The sequence below is a fragment of the Lontra canadensis genome, unplaced genomic scaffold (assembly GCF_010015895.1).
Source record: "Lontra canadensis isolate GAN:19392208 unplaced genomic scaffold, GSC_riverotter_1.0 scaffold59, whole genome shotgun sequence".
Lineage (NCBI taxonomy): Eukaryota > Metazoa > Chordata > Mammalia > Carnivora > Mustelidae > Lontra > Lontra canadensis.
In genome coordinates this window covers 2,109,690-2,114,566 of record NW_022631053.1, presented here as the reverse complement: position 1 = coordinate 2,114,566, position 4,877 = coordinate 2,109,690, and the positions used below count along the sequence as shown (strand labels likewise).

Here is a 4,877-nt window from a genome sequence, read left to right as displayed (position 1 = left end):
TGGAGAGAGGAAGGATGGGCGGCGGTGTGGGGTTTTTGCAGAAGGCTCCTGAGGAGCTGTGTGGAATGGCAGGAGCCGTGGGGTGGGAAGGCAGGCATAGAATCGAGCTTTGGTAAGAAGGAAGAACCAACAGGATGTAGAGGTTGATTGCAGGGCCAAGTCCAAGGTGAAGGGAAGCCAGGAGATGACTCAGCTGCACTTCTGGCTGCTCCCTGCTTCCCCCTAGCACCTTCTGCTCCTGCCAGATGGGTGCATGCACTTTATGCATTTGTCATAGCCGCTGGACCTCCCCCTACCATCATGGTCAGCCTACCCGCATCAGACCACACCTCCTTGCAGAGAGGGCAGGGTCTTCTAAGTGTCTGGTTCTGATCTCCGGGCCAGCCTCCTCCGCCTGGCAGGGCACCAGCCCAGCGTGACGGACGTGGAGTGAATGTGCAGACCCTCCCTGGAACAGGTGCTTTGCACCTGCCTCCTTACCACTGTTCATCCCAGGTGCGCACAAGCACACACCTCCCCTGCGGCCACAGCACAAAGAGGCCGCCACGAAACCCTCCATGGTCCTCGACAGCAGACGCAAGCGTGGGAGAGCCCATTTGCTCGCCACTGACCATGACGTGCCAGGAGAACTGGGTCTGACCCTTGTCTGACTCGGGGGTGGGTGTGGGGGCTGGATACACGGAAGCCAAAGCAAGGAGATGCCTGGGATGGTGGTGGGGAGGAGGAAGATGAGAAGCCTGCGAGACACACAACCCCAGGACTGAGGAAGTGAGTCCTGGAGGAGAAGAGGCTGGACCCCTAGGAGAAAGGGGGGACATTCATCTTCACAGCCCAGGAAAGACAGCTAGAATCAGCAGGGAGAAGTCCCAGAGAGATACTTGTCCCTGGGAGCTAAGGCTTTCCAAAAGTTCGAGCCTTGTGCGAGTGGAATCTGCATCATCTTCTGGGAAGTTGTGACTTGTTCTACGTGAGGATGGCTCAAGCAGAAGGCCACGGGGATTCTAGCGTCAGAGGGGCGTGTTCTGAGGGCCTACGGTGGGCACCACTCACTACACCTCCTTTAAACTCACAAAAACCTTCCCTGTTGGGCAGGGAAAGAAAGGTGCCCCCAAGTTCACTCAGCTGTGAGAAGAACTGGAATCTGAACCCTGCGGATTCCTCATGGCTGGCACTGTCCCCACACGTGTTCCCCTGCCCCACAGCCAGGGGTGACAGAAAGCAACAGGAGAGTGAATGCAATCAGAAGAATTGGGGAGGGAGCCTGGGTGGCTCAGTTGTTAAGCGTCTGCCTTCAGCTCAGGTCATGATCTCAGGATCCTGGGATCAAGCCCCGCTTGGGGCTCCTTGCCCCCCATGCTCAGCGGGGAGCTTGCTTCTCACTCTCCTCTCCCCTAGTTTGTGTTCCCTCTCTCGCTGTGTCTCTGTCAAATAAATAAATAATCTTTCCAAAAAATTAAAAAAAAAAAAAAAGAAGAAGAATTGGGGAGCCACTTCCTAAGCATGTGAAGTTGGGCAAGGGACTGAATCTCTCTGAATGTTCCTTTTTCTCAGCTGAAGATGCAGACAATGGCAGCCAGCCAAGAGTGTTGAGGTGAACAGGAGATAGGGGACCAGAGCTTGGCAGCGGCAGGTCAGTCAGTGTTAGCTGGACCCTAGCCACTGCTCCATGCTTGTCCCCTACCTTTCCTAAAGCCTCCCTCCAGCAGCTTTCCCCACCCACCCCTACCCCTCCACACCCCCCAACCCCCCACCCTGGCCAGCAGCCCCTCCTCCCCATCCCACCCCCATCGGGAACTTGTGCCGACACCCGCTTTGACACAGTGGCCTTGTAAGAATTTAAGTCCTGGTCACCCCCTTGCAGGATGGAATGGCATCTCACTCATTTTTGTGCCCCCCAAAGTGCCTGCCCAACCGACGGTAGTAGGTACCCAGGTGGGAGAGAGTGCCAGCTGGCTCCGAAGGGCTGAGGGTCACTAGAGGTAGGTGGCAACTGGGGCCGTAAGGAGGACTCTAGAAGAGAGTAATAAAGGGGAGCATGCAAAAATCTGCCAACATGCAAAACAGAAGCTTGCAAATCCAATTCCTAGGGAGCCAGCCATGCAAACTGACCCCTGCCCAGGGAAACAGCTTGCCTTTGCCCTCTTTCAACCCAGGGCTCTGTTCCCTGCCAGCGATGGTGGCAGTGATGGCGGTGGTGAGAATGGTGGGGCTCACGGGGGCAGCTCTCATTTATGGGGTTCCCACTAACATCAAAGTGTCAGAGCTCTTGCCTACATTATTGGATATCCTAAAATAACCCATGAGGAGGATTCCATTAAGCCCGTTTCACAGGTGTGGAAACGGAATGTCCTTCAGGACTTGACATTGAGTCTGGAGTAAGTCCACACCTGAGCATGCTCTTTCCAGCGCTGCTCTCCCACAGAGTCAGTATCCAGTTACCTCCATCGAGGGAAGCCGTCCTGTGGATAAGCCAGAAGAAATGGTCCAAAGACATTTTTCCTCTTTTAGTTAGCAATTTGAAAAATACATATTGTATTCATTTGACTAGTATTTGTTGAACCTCTAGATCACCTCTCCTACTGTATGGATTCTGACAGACTTAAGGGACCTCTCCCATGAAGGCAGGGACATCGTCTTGTTGTTGGCCAGATTTACAGCATTGGGAAATGCCTAGCAGGCACTCCACCAAACATAGGATGAATGAATTCACAAATGAGCAGCTCGGGGTCCAAGAAAGCCCTGCTACCTACCACTTAGTGACCAACCTACCCCCCCAGATTCCGTGGTCTCTAAAGCTCAAGGTAACCCCAAAGCAGGTCACAGTGACTCATTCATAGGTCTTCGGGCAAATCTGCTGACCTGGAAGGTAGGAATGGGCTTGGAAGGCAGGGCAGTGGGGGGGCTAGGCCAATTTAGCCTCAGGAAAGTATTAGGCAAGCTCCCAGGGCAACAAATCATGTGTTTCTGCCTTCCCAACAGAATTCCAGGCTAAAGCCATCTATTCCCCAAGGCCAGGAGCTGCCTCATCTCCTTCCTTGACTCCTCAGGTTTCCCAGGTGATTCATCTCAGGAAACTAAGAGAAGCCTGGGCTGTGGTAGCAGCCTCCAGCCCCTAGGAGGCAGAGGAGAGAAAGTCCTTCCCAAGGAGAGGCCATTTCCCTCCCACATCTGTGCTTCTGACTCGGAAGAGTCCAGCTGCAGAAGTCGAACTCCCCAGGCTTCCTCCTAGATCCATGGGTCCATGGTTCCCATGGCTCCCATAACCAGCCACACTGACCCTCCACCCCCAGCCACCCCCTCCCACCCATGGCTGGACCCTTGTTCCTCGTAGCAGCCCGCTCCAAAAACCTCTCTCCCCCCTCCCCCCCCTCCCCCCCCCCCCCCCCCCCCCCCCACTATGCAGGTCACCAGCCTAGGGATTCTCCTTCTCTCTCTCTCTCTCTCTCTGACCCTCCAGCCTGGCTCTACCCCAGGCACCTCCTTCAGGAAGCCCTCCCAGACCTCTCAGGCTTTCCTCCCAGCCCTCTAAGCCCACACTATGATTAGACATCCTCGGCTCTGACCTGGTCTGCCAGACTGGGGTGTGGGTTCAGGCACCCCCAGGGGACTAGGAGTTCCCCTAAGACAGTAAAGACAAATTTAATCCTTATGGAAACTATGAAATAAACATTATCTCCATTTTAGAGCTGAAGGAACAGTCTGGAGGTGAAGAAAATCTTGGAGCAGCTAGGAGAGGCCGAACTGGGCCCCGTCTGCCTCCCAAGCCATGTCCCTCCTCCCTGCCTCCCTCTCCCTCCAAGATCAGACCAGATGTCAGGAAGAAAAGCCTGGAGCATCTGGGAGAGGCCGAACTGGGCCCCGTCTGCCTCCCAAGCCATGTCCTTCCTCCCTGCCTCCCTCTCCCTCCAAGATCAGACCAGATGTCAGGCACTCCCCACACCATAGACTTTTTATAGCCCCATTCAGTCTTCACACTTAAGCCTACAGGGAAAATACAGATAGCCTCATTTTACACCTTTACAGTAGGGAAGCTCAGAAAGTTTCAAAATATTCCCTAAGGTCACAAAGCACTCAAGTGTCACAATCAGAATTCAATTCAACCTTTCTAGCTCTGAAACCCAAAGTGAGGTTTCCCAGGCCCCTGGGTCTAGCCAGAGCCAAGCTGAAAGAGGCAGGAGATAGCCATGTAGATTCTCCAGGCCAGCATGAAAGTCTTGACTCCTATCAGCCAGCACCTCTGATAAAGGAAGATGACTTCCAGAAGGGAAGCCCTGCCGAATTGGCCACCCTGCTGATCTGGGGAGACCCAGGAATTCCAGAACAGCTGAGAAGCTGACTGGCATAAGTGTCCTCCCAGCTCTCCATCCTTCCTCCTCACCCTGGGAGCTGCCACACTCTCAAGTCCTTTCACTTCTGCACTTCCTACTGCCACTCAGTGATCTTGGATTTGTGATTAAATGAAATGAAATGGCTCTGATACTTACTTTTAAACAATCCTTAGAACAATATAGAATAGCTGAAAAACATAAACTTGGAAATCAAATCATATGTGTTCTAATCTCAACTCAGTCTCCAAATTGCTGCGTGACACTGGACAGGTCACTTCCCCTCTCTGAGGGGAAGTTGTGTCTGTATAAAGAAGGACCAGTACCATTTATTTCTGGAATTCCTTTAATTTCATTTAAATTAATTTGGTTTGGGGGCATCTGGGTGGTTCAGTCGGTTAAGCATCTGACTCTTGACTTCAGATCAGGTCATGATCTCAAGGTCATGAGATGGAGCCCCAAGTTGGGCTCTGTGCTGAGCAGGGAGACTGCTTCTCCCTCTCCCTCTACCCCTCCCCACCCAATCAATCAATCAATCAATTTGGTTTTTAG

The 4,877-nt window shown here is 53.1% G+C and overlaps 1 long non-coding RNA gene across 1 annotated transcript; it reads right to left on the bottom strand.

Moving 5' to 3' along the window:
- Window positions 1–1,972: 1,972 nt before the first annotated feature.
- On the bottom strand, window positions 1,973–4,004 carry LOC116878886. Its single transcript, XR_004384905.1, has 3 exons — window positions 3,918–4,004; window positions 2,388–2,459; window positions 1,973–2,010 (listed from the first exon to the last, which is right to left on the bottom strand). It is a non-coding gene; the product is annotated as an uncharacterized LOC116878886 (long non-coding RNA).
- Window positions 4,005–4,877: the final 873 nt, after the last annotated feature.